Source organism: Canis lupus, chromosome X, assembly GCF_003254725.2.
Source record: "Canis lupus dingo isolate Sandy chromosome X, ASM325472v2, whole genome shotgun sequence".
In the NCBI taxonomy this organism is placed as follows: Eukaryota; Metazoa; Chordata; class Mammalia; order Carnivora; family Canidae; genus Canis; species Canis lupus.
In genome coordinates this window covers 16,923,134-16,935,620 of record NC_064281.1, presented here as the reverse complement: position 1 = coordinate 16,935,620, position 12,487 = coordinate 16,923,134, and the positions used below count along the sequence as shown (strand labels likewise).

At 35.8% G+C, this 12,487-nt stretch overlaps 1 long non-coding RNA gene across 1 annotated transcript in view; it reads right to left on the bottom strand.

Annotated features, from left to right (window-relative positions):
* Nucleotides 1-2,550: 2,550 nt before the first annotated feature.
* Nucleotides 2,551-12,487, bottom strand: part of LOC112654070 (uncharacterized) — a 42,227-nt gene continuing 32,290 nt past the window's right edge. The window contains exon 3 of the long non-coding RNA XR_003132705.2: nucleotides 2,551-2,705. This is a non-coding gene — a long non-coding RNA (uncharacterized LOC112654070). The remainder of the gene's footprint in view (nucleotides 2,706-12,487) is intronic.

The following is a 12,487-nucleotide window of genomic DNA, read 5'->3' as shown; positions in this document are numbered from 1 at the left end:
ATACCCCTGTTTTATGTATCAGAATATTAATGTATGGAGAGTTGCAATGACCTACCCAAGATCACACTACTATCAGGTAATAGATCTCAAATTTGAACCCAAATTTATGTCTTATCTAGACCAATGTTTATGATCATGATATTGTATGTTAGGTGTATGTTTAATGTCTTATCTCCCCCTGAAGTCATTTTTGTTTTTCCTAGGCCAAACAAATCTCTTCTTTTAGATTATTTATTTATTTATTCATGAGAGACACAGAGAAAGAGAGGTAGAGACACAGGTAGAGGGAGAAGCAGGCTCCATGCAGGAAGCTGGATGTGGGACTCGATCCCGGGGTCCCAGGATCATGCCCTGAGCCTAAGGCAGACGCTTAACCTCTGAGCCACCCAGGTGTCCCTTAGGCCAAACCAATAGTAGTACCTAACATATGTGTATTATATGTTGAAGAGACCAGGATCTGTGTGCATTGAGACTGAGTAAATGCCAAAGAACAATATAATGCAACCATTAAATCCATAAGTTAAATCATACCAGTATATCTGAAATCTAGAAAAGCTGATTAGGAAAAGACTAAGAATAGGGATCCCTGGGTGGCGCAGCAGTTTAGCGCCTGCCTTTGGCCCAGGGCGTGATCCTGGAGACCCGGGATCGAATCCCACATCGGGCTCCCGGTGCATGGAGCCTGCTTCTCCCTCTGCCTGTGTCTCTGCCTCTCTCTCTCTCTGTGACTATCATAAATAAATAAATAAAAATTAGAAAAAGGAAAAAACTAAGAATAGATTGTTATTTATGCTTATTTGTTCAAATATAAATAAGGAAAAATAGCTTACTTCTTTAAAATCATCAAATGATTAAAGTAAAAACAGTGTAAAAAGTCTTAACGGTCTTATGTCACAACATCTATGTCCCTCATATCTTGAATGGTCCATAAAGAGAAATAACTTTGGTTTCTGCCATCTGTTCCACATATCAAGATAAATACCATGGAAGGGACTGAGAATGCATTCTATGCAAGAACTGTCACACAAAGAGCAGACATTAAGACTAAAATTGCAGCTCTCAGACTGAAGAGCTGAATAATAACCAAAGATGGTAGAAATCCTAACAGCTAGAAAGTCAGGGGAAGAAAGATGAAAAAATGAGTTGCATTGTTTATCTCACTTCCAAAGATGATGTCATAAAAAACATGCAACCTAATTTCAGCTCTACTGTCATTCCAGGAGTATCTTTTTGTGTCATTCAAATCTGCCTACCTAGGTTTCATTCCTCCCTGTTGACCTTACTCATCCTTTATGATACAGTTCCAATCCCACCTCCTTTGGGATATACTCCCTGGTCCCTCAATCAGCACTGCTAACCTCACCATTTTTGCTGAAAACAATCCTATTTACACTTCAAGTTAGCACTTTTTAGCCAGATTCAAGACCAAGTTGAAGCTTCTTCAGAGCAGACGATAATTTTTTTTTTTTTTTTTTTTTTTTTTTTTTTTTTTTTTTTAGAGATAGAGAGTGGGAATAGGGGGATGAGGTAGAAACAAGGAGAGGAAATCTTAAGCAGGCTCCATGCCCAGTGGGGAGCCTGATGCAGGGCTTGATCTTATGATCCTGAGATTATGACCTGAGCCAAAATCAAGAGTCAGATGCTTAAGCGACTGAGCCCTGAGAATTCTTTTTTATCTTCTGTGCTCATGGCAACTGCCTATCAAGGACTGAGTTCAAAGTAGGCTTGCAATTAAGGCTGGTTGAATTGAAATAAATCTGTTTAGGTTAAGGAATTACTCGACTATAAATCTTTCTTGTCCAAGTTACTTGTTCCTCTGAGGATAGACAAGTTTTAAAGAAGTAAGAGTTCTCAAATAGTCTCCTTTGAGTTCTGTTTGCACTTGATAATTTTTTAGTGAAATATTAGCCTCTGAATATTTACATACTTTATTAACATAAATGACATCCTCATAGATACAACTCAGATGTTACCTATAACCTTGACTGAGTCACGCTTTACTATCCCTTCCATTTTCCCAATAGTCAACCCTGATTCTTTGTTTTCTGGAAAGCATCTGCAGCAGCTGCTCCTCCTATTACAACTACTCATATTTGTCAGCCTATATTTGGTGCAGCTATCAGGGGTCCATGCAAGTAGATCAGGAGAATGAAGCAGTCAGGAGAATGGACCTAAAATCCTGTAGAGTGAGGAAAATGGAAAAGAAGTTTGGACAGAGAAAATGAATAATAAATCTTCTGATGAGAGAGACAAAGAAAGAAAGAGAAAAGTTTGTTTTCTATACCTTAAAAGTCTAAAATTTTATTTATTCATTGGATTATCCATTTTAAACCCAAACTTGGAAATTTTCTTAAGGCCATTTGTAAACTGGAAGAAAACAAGAACTATTAATATTATTATGGCATACAAGAACAGATAAAATGATTTAAACAGCATCAGTTTTCAAAGTTACATACTACATTGTCACATCCATTAGGATGATTTTGGCTGCAAGTAACAGAAAACCCAACTCAAAATTATTTAAGCACAGGGTATTTATTATGTCATAAAACAAAATGTCCAGAGATAGGATGCCCCACAGTTTATTATTTCAATTGTTCAATGATTTATTTTATCATGAACTCTTGTTCTTTATTTTCTGGACTGTAGCTCCCCTCATGGTTGTAGAATGGCTCCAGTAGCTCCATCATCACCTTTTTGTATACCTAAGTTCAGAGGAAGAAAAAAAGTGCTTATATGTTTCTTATTTCTTGTTAAGAAGCATTTCCTAGATTTATCCCCCTACAACTGACCAGAAGACAAGATTTCCTTTCACATCTCACTGTCCAGTCACTGACCAGGATCAGTTGACGGTAGAATCACTATGATCAGCTTGCTCACTTTAGGAGCCACCCACTAAGGCTAGTGATGGAGCCAGCCTTCCCTGAAATACTGAAGCACCACATGGAGGAGCCATGTAGTCCTGTATTATTTGAAAGGAAGAAGGGAGCAGGTCTCCCAGAGAGGCAACCCAAACTGGATGCTACAGTCACTTTTTTGGAAAAATATTAAACAATGGTGTTAAATAGTTCACACACACACATCATTGTAATAAAGATAGTTAACAGGTGTTGGGGGGCCTGGATGGCACAGTCTGTTTTGAGCTCCTAACTCTTGATTTCAGTTCAGGTCATAATCTCAGCATCCTGAGATCAAGCTCTGCATCAGGCTCTGAGCTCAGTGCAGAGTCAGCTTGTTCCTCTCCCTCTACTCCAACCCTTACTCCCTCTCCCCCCCCCTCAAATAAATAAATAAAATCTTTAAAAAAGACAGTTAATAGGTGTCATGGTTACTCGTTGCCAAATAAGAGGAAAATATTCCAGGATGACTGAGGGTTATGAAAGAATATTTCTGGGAGGAGTAGGAGAGAGAAGTTGATGAAGAAATAAGAGTATTGGGGATCCCTGGATGGCTCAGCGGTTTAGTGCCTGCCTTTGGCCCAGGGCGTGGTCCTGGAGTTCTGGGATCCAGTGCCACATCAGGCTCCCTGCATGCAGCCTGCTTCTCCCTCTGCCTGTGTCTCTGCCTCTCTCTCTCTCTCTCTGTGTCTCTGCCTCTCTCTCTCTCTACCCCTCTGTCTCCCGTGAATAAATAAATAAATAATATTTTTAAAAAAGAAATAAGAGTATCAGAGAAAAGGAAACAAGAAGAAGGGATAGAGAGATTTATGATGTTAGTAGGACCTTTCTCATAATCCCATAATAGAAAATGGGCTATGCATTCTGAACTCTAATTGTAGTATTGAACACATTTTCCAGTAACTTCTTTTTATTGAAACATATTTTTATGTTTATTGAACATATTTTTCATTCTAACAGCTCAAAGGAAATGAAATACATCATTTCTTCTACCTTTCTGTAAGGTTAGATATAAGAATTTCCAAGCAGTACAAGTTGGTTGTCTTAGAATCTACACTGGATGTTTGTCTAAGTATCAACTTGTTGTCCAGCCTATAAAGGGTTCTATCTGAAGTACTGAAGGTGGGCCAACTGAATCTGAAACTATATCTGAATTCAGACATAGTTTTTCACATAGATTAATTGCAAGTAGTAGTGGCCTTTTGCAATATACTTAAAATCCCACTATTCTACACTCATTTCTTTTAACTTTTCTGGGGGATTTACATAATAGATGATTTCCAATATTGGCTCTATAACCCTTTTCTTCATATCTACATACAAAAACCAGTGCTACTTTTTGGGGAAAATACACTAAAACATCATTGTACAACCTCTTTTTCAGAGTTTTCCCAGATAATAATGGCACTGTTTTTAACAGTCCCACTACTCACCACTGTAATCCAGGTGAGAGGAAGAAGAGACATAAGCAACAGTTATAATATTTATTATTTTCTATAGAACTAAGGGCTGACTCTACCATGCTGTTTCTTCTAGGACCTCCTGCTTTAGTCAGGGAGGGGAAAGGTCAGGATCAACTCTACCTATCAAGCTGTTTTATTGACTACCTCTTGTTTTTTCTCTCCTACCAGAGATGTTATGTTGTGAATAACTGTGAGGGGATAATTTCAGTGTTTATAAAGAGAGAAATGGAAACATCTTTATAGTTATTTTGATTTATGAGAATATATAGGTATTTTTTAAATACTGAAATTATTTCCAACTTTCATTAGCAAATTTTAAATTATATCATTTATTAAAATATGAATAAATCATTGGATTAAAATTTTTTATTTACATAATCCCTTAACTGTGCAGTCCCATATTTCTTCAACTTTGGGAGGGTCGTGTCAATTTAACAAACAAAATTACTTGAGTTCATATCCCATATTGTGGGAGACTTAGCATTTCCCAGTATCTTTAGGAATTCTTAAGTAAGCATAGATTTCTTCTAGTCATCTCTTCTCTAATACCTACATTTCTCTGCATTCTCTGTTTAATACTGTCCATTAAAAATATAATGAAAGGGCAGCCCTGGTGGCACAGTGGTTTAGCGCTGCCTGCAGCCCAGGGCATGATCCTGGAGACCCGGGATCGAGTCCCACATCAGGCTCTCTGCATGGAGCCTGCTTCTCCCTCTGCCTGTGTCTCTGCCTCTCTCTCTCTCTCTCTGCATCTCTATGAATAAATAAATAAAATCTTAAAAAAAATTTTTAAAAATATAATGAAAGCCACATAGATAATTTTTAATTTTCTTATAGCTACATTAAGAAAAGCAAAATTAAACAAATAAATTTAATATTATATCTTTAAAATCCAATATATCCAAATATTATTTCAACATGTGTTACCAGCTATGATTCCAGTGTTCAATATCCAGATGTATCTAGTAGTTAATGTATTGTATAGCACAGCTCTGTACTCTTATGTCTCATTTCCAATGCTAGGTCTCTTCCCTCTTTGCTAACCCTAAAATGGACCACTAACCCTTTTCCTGATTCCCCAAAACAATTATGAATGAAAGTTTTTGCCTATATCACTCTTTAGCTTAAGGCTTAGGAATATTGGAGGATAGTTATACTATTACACAGCCTACCCAAACATTGGACAACTGGAAATTCCAGATCTTAATGTGCTTCCACCACCTTTGTCATGAAAAATTTTTCTCTGAGCATTTCTTCTCAAACCATGATCTCCTACCAGGCTTCTAAGTACAATATTAGTGGTGAAGGATTATGGGCACAAAAGAAATGTATTGCAGAACTTTCCTTAAAAACAGAAATGTTAAGGCCTAACCATCTTGTCCATCTCAAGGTTCCATCTTGGAAAAGCCCTTTTCTGACTTCACCAAAAAAATATATAAATCCTTATGAAAACTTGGCTCAACTTTTCTTAAGACAGTCAGCATATTTTGCCTTATAATAGTAACATATTTATTTACTTAGGCCCCACCTTGTCCTCCACAGAATTTGAGGCCTTCCCTGTTTTGAAGGAATGATTCTCCTCTTAATTATGTTTCCTTGCCTATTTAGGATAGCCCCTAAATGTCTCTGATTTGTGCTCAGCACAGGGGATCTGATCACTCATGTCTAAATTTGATTCTTGATTGATGCTTATGCCACTCCCTACTGTTTTTCTAATTAAATTGCAGTCACTGTCTGGCCTAGATAAGCCTGTCTTGGTGGCTCTGTGTGTTACCAACCAGCCTACCTCAAGTCTGTACATTCCCTGACACCTCTGTCATTCCATCCATTTACCAGGGCACTTCATGGGACCCAAGTTAATTAGAGCCAAAATATGATATGTCTTGGCATACTTTTTATTGAAACTATAGCTGATATAGGATTGAGAATAAGTTCTGACTTATAAGACAAAACAAACTGGAAATGAGGCACTGACTAAGGAAAACTGAATTACAACAAAAGAAAATATTTCAGATGGCTACAAACCTTGGCTGATGTCTAACTCTTGCCAGTGCCATGTGTTAACCCACATACTTGCCCCACAGAGCATGATGAGCCTTTATAACCATTGCTTTGGTGACAATTTTAATTGATACATTGAAGCTTTTCAACAATAATCTCCATTCTTAGTCATTAAAAAATTTAAAAGAACTTTAAAATGCAACCATAATAAGTATGTTTGTGGCAGGAGTGTGAGAGAGCCTTATTATTCTTATGGAGTTTGAGAATTCCCAAACAACCTGACTTGCAAATATTAGTAAATACCCAGAAAAAAAATATAAATATGTTAACAAAATTTTATAATCATCAAATATAAAATGCAAAGTTTCAATGAAAATGCATCTCTTAATGATGAGAATGGGTCTTTTTCATTTAATTATATGTTAAGGATGACTGCAACTTATTGCTAGAATGAGACAAGAGTCAGCATCATTTATTTTCCAGTTTTACATGTTATATATGTAAGTATTAAGCAAGCTTGTGCACATGCAGGAGATGAGAAAGGGAGGACCTTAGTATAGCAATGCCACTCAATTCTTTGAATGTCTTCTGAGTTCTGTGTCAAAAATCACATGTGCTTTATTATTAAAAGCTACTTTTCATGATCTGTCAACCAACAACTTAAGTACTTTTTTCAATTTTGCTGAAGAAAGAGAATTGGAAGTTGCAACTTGGCAAAGTATCTTATCCTCTCATTAGAACCATGCACTTTACAACAATGAAATTAGTATTTCAAATTGTCCCCTTGTTGGGCACCAAGGAAGTTTCCCCACCCAGGGCACTCAGTAGTAAGGTTCAGGATGGTTGAGAAACAGGCTTATTTTTATAAAAGGGAGAAGTATGAGCCTAATAGCAAAAATAGGAAAGGAAAAGCAGAATGATGGCGAGCACATTCTTGGTCAGACCAATTTTAGGAAGGAATACAGAATACACAGGAGAGTTGAAGGTCTAGATATTGATTTCTTTAAAACTATCCATGGCTGCATCCCCTTTGGATAATTTTTGTGTACCTGAAGGAGTCAACAAAGTCCCCTAATCTACAGCCCTCTGCAGTACGTCACAAGAATCATTCCATTTTTTAGGAAAAGTACAGCATAGGAAATATAATCAATAATACTGTAATAATGTTGTATGGTGAATCACTGTGGTAAGCATTGAGTGATATATAGAATTCTTGAATCTCTAGGTTGTAAACCTGAAACTAATATAACATGTCAATTATACTTCAATAAAAAAAGAATTACTCCATCTTTGGGAGATCCTCTGGAATTACTGAATTATATGCAGCTGGTTAATAATCATATGCTATACTGGGAATTTTCTTATATTTTTGATTTATAGTTTTATGCATGTAATAGGGAATTATTTAATTCCCCATAAAATATTTATTAGTTCTTATTTTCTGAATTAGGTTATACACTTTTTGAAGATCAGGACTAGATATTATTTATTGCCTCACCAATCAGAGTACCACTCACAAAACTGAACAGTGTTTGATTATTGATGCCTGTTTAACTCTGTTCTTGGCTTCATTAAGCAAGTTTCTCTCTCCCTCTACTTTCCTCTCCTTCAGAACATACTTGTAATACAGATTTCTTATCTCTAAAAGAGATTCCTATAAAAGAATAAATTCAGGTTTCTGTGGTTGTAGACATCTGGCTCTGCATTTAGATCCTGATTCATCCCAGACTACAGGCTGACATGGTAGTCAAAGGGAGACTCAGGAATCCTGAGGAGAATATGACACTTTAAGTTTAGTATTATTTAAACCTAAACTTATAGGTCATGATACTATATTTTCAGGGTTATTTATTAAATAACTACTATATTTTCAGGGTTATTTATTAAACATGTACAAATTGAAGAGGAGGGGATTCTTCTGAGCTCATTTTACAAGGTCAGCATTGCTCTGATACCAAAACCAGACAAAGGCACCACAATAAAAGAAAATTGCAAGTCTGCATCCCTGGTGAATGTGGATACAAAAATCATCAACAAAATATCAGAAACTGAATTCAACAATACTTCAAAATGATCATGTGTCATGATCAAGTGGGATTTAGTCCAGTGATGCAAGAATGGTTCAACATCCAAAAATCAATGAATATGATACACCACTTTAAAAAAATGAAGGCTAGGGATCCCTGGGTGGTGCAGCGGTTTAGCGCCTGCCTTTGGCCCGGGGCGCGATCCTGGAGACCCGGGATCGAATCCCATGTCGGGCTCCCAGTGCATGGAGCCTGCTTCTCCCTCTGCCTGTGTCTCTGCCTCTCTCTCTCTCTCTCTCTCTCTCTCTCTCTCTGACTATCATAAATAAAAAAATAAAAATAAATAAAAATAAATAAAAAAAACAAAAAAAATGAAGGCTAAAAATCCTATGATCTCAAGAAAGAGATGCAGAAAAATGCATCTGACAAAATGCAACTCAATTTGTGATAAAAACTCTCCACTAAGTGGGTATAGAGAGAAAGTACCTTCACATAATAAAGACCATGTATGACAAGCGCATAGCTAACATCTTGAGCAATGGTAAAAAATCTAAAAACTTTTTCCTTCAGATCAGGACACGACTAAGTATGGTCATTCTTACCACTTTTATTTAATATAGTATTGGAAGTCCTAGCCAGAGCTAGAAAAAGAGATAAAAGGCAACCACATTGAAAAGAAAGAAGTAAAACTGTCATCATTTGCAGATGACAGGGTACTATATATAGAAAACCCTAAAGACTCTACCGAAAACCATTAGAACTAAAAAATGAATTCAGAAAGTTACAGGATACAAAATCAATATATAAAATCTATTGCATTTTAATACGCTAGCAATTAACTATCAGAAAGAGAAATTGAGAAAATGATCCCTTTTACAACTGCATCAAAAAGAATAAAATACCTAAGAATAAATACAGCTAAGGAGGTGAAAGACCTGTACACTGAAAACTATTAGACACTGATGAAAGAAATGGAGGATAACATAGATAAATGTAAAGATATTCCATTCCCATTGATTGGAAGAATTGATACTGTTAAGATGTTCATATTACCCAAAGCAATCCGCAGATTCAATTCAATTATTATCAAAAGTCCAATGACATTTTTCACAAAAATAGAACAAACTATCCTAAAATTTATATGGAACCACAAAAGATCTCAAATAGGCAAAGCAATCCTGAGAAAGAAGAGCAAAGCTGGAGACATCACATTCCCTGATTTCAAACCATATTACAAAGCTATAGTAATTAAAACAGTATGGTATTGGCATAAATACAGACATGTAGTCAATGGAACAGAATAGAGAGGTCATAAGTAATCCCATTCATATATGATGAATTAATTTATGACCAAAGAGGCAAGAATATACAGTGGGAAAAGGACAGTCTCTTTAATAAATGGCATTGAGAAAACTAGACAGCCATATACAAAAGAAGAAATGAAAAGAATGGATGGACCACTATCTTACACCATACACAAAAAATAGCTCAAAATGTCTTAAAGACTTTATACCAGAAACCATAAAACTCTTAGAAAAAAACATAGGTGTTAAGCTTGTCAATATTAGTGTTGATGATATCCTTTTGGATCTGACTCCAGAAGTAATGGCAACAAAAGCAAAAATGAACAAATGGAACTACATAAAACTGAAAAGCTTCTGCATAGTGAAGGAAACCATCAACAAAATTAAAAGGCAACCTACTAGGTATGGCCCTAGATGAACATGGCATCTCCTGCCTTCTGCAGTCTGGGTGCCAAGCCAGGGTGGGCCGCAGGTGGGATGCTGCAGGACTCTGAGGCCCTGAAGGAAGAGCACCCAGGCCACAGGAGAGCAGTGGCTGTTTAGATGCTGAATTTTTCCAACTTTTGTATATATCACATGCCCCTAAATCTAAAGCCTCATCCTTGAAGCCTGGTCTTTGTGCCCTCCCATCTTTTTGAAACATTTGTACTTCTTTCTTAAAAAAAAAAATGGCAACCTCCTGAATGGATGAAGAAATTGGCAAATCATACCTAATAAAATGTTAATATCTAAAATATATAAAGAATTCATACAATTCAATAACAACAAATCAATCAGATTAATAAATGGACAGAGGATCTGAATAGACATTTTTCCAAAGAAGACATACAGATGAATAAGTAAGCTCAACATCACTAATTATCAGGAAAGTGCAAATCAAAACCACAATGAGCTATCACCTGTTAGAATGGCTTTTATCAAAAAGAGAAGAGATAGCAAATGTCAGTGAGGATGTGGAAAAAAGGAAAGCCTTGTGCACTGTTGGTGGGAATGTAAATTGGTAAAGCCATTCGTCAAAAAATTAAAACCAGAACTACCATATGATCCAAAATTCTACTTCTGGGTATTTATTTGAAGAAAATGAGGATGCTGATTTGAAAAGATGCACCCCCATGTTCATTGCAGCATTATTTACAATAACCAAGATAAGAAAACAACCTAAATGTTCTTTGATGGATGAATGGATAAAGAAGATGTTATATATATATATATATATATTATATATATATATAATATATATATGGAATGGATATATACACAATTGAATATTACTAAGCTATAAAAATAGATGAAATCTTGCCATTTACAATAGCGCAAACTGAAGGGCATTTTACTAAGTGAAATAAATCAGACAGAGGAAGAAAAATACTGTATGATTGTTCTTGTATCTGGAATCTAAAAAGCAAAACATATGAACAAACAAAACAATAAAACTTATAGATATGAAAAACAGATGAGTAGTCACCAGAGGGGAGGAAGGTTCAGGAGTGGGTGAAATAGGTGAAGGGGATTAAAAGGTACAAACTTCCAGTTAAAAATTAAGTTATGAGGATGTAATGTATGGCATGAGGATTAAAGTCAGTAATGTTGTATTGCAAACTTGAAAGTTGCTATATTTTAAAAGTTCTCAATTGAAGAAAAAATGTAAATTTGTATGGTGACAGATGGTAAATAGACAATGTGGTGATAATTTTGCAATGTATACAAATGTCAAATCATGTTATACATCTGAAACTAATATAATGTATCTCAATTATACTCCAATTTAAAATGCAAGTTGATAAATATATCAGATGATGAGTTTTGCCATAGAGAGCAATGAAGAAGGAAAATAGGGGAAAGGAAATGTGGAGTGTAAGGGAGGTTATTGTTTCAATAAAGAAGTCAGAGATCTCCCTGTAAAATGGAAACTATAATTCTTGCCTCATGACAATGTTGTAAAATGTTAGATAAGGTATTCAAATTTCCCTATGATGAGCATAGAGAAAACTTACTGAATTCATAGATGAGAAGAAGATGTGGATTCACTAGGTTAAGATTACTCAGTTACTGCTAATTGGCACAGTTGGGATTTGAACTTGGATTTTCTACCTCTAGAATCTGTGACCTTCCCATTTCATCTTGATGTTGTGCTGCTTCCCATGGGTATTGATCACACTTGAACAGACATTGAAGATAATATTTGTTTGCAAATAAACCTAAAATAAATGCTTATTTTTCATTTTCATGACAAAATAGTTGACAACACCGAATATTGGTGAAGATATGGGAAAATATGGGTATATAAAATGGTGTGGCCAGCCATTCTAGACAACAGTTTGCAGTTTCTTTAAAAAACTAAGCAAACTTGTTCCATGTGACCCAGCAATCACATTCCTGCACATTTACACTAGAAGAATGAAAACCTGTATCTCCACATGCACACACACACACACACACACACAAATGTGTACATGATTGTTCATGGAAGCTTATTTGCAATAGTCAAAACCAGGAAACTACAGAATTGTCCTGCAGTTATTGAATGGTTTAACTAACTGTGGTACATCCATGCTATTGAATGCTACTCAGCAATAAAAAGGAACAAGCTATTGATGTACACAACAACCTGGATGAATCTCAAGGGCATTATACTAACTGGAAAAAACCACACTCAAAAGGTCACATACTATATGATTCCATTTTTATGACATTCTTGAAGTGACCATATTATAGAGAAAGAAAACAGATTAAGTGGTTTCCAGGGGTTAGAGATGGTAGAGGTTTAGGGGGTAGCTATAAGTATAAAGGGAGAT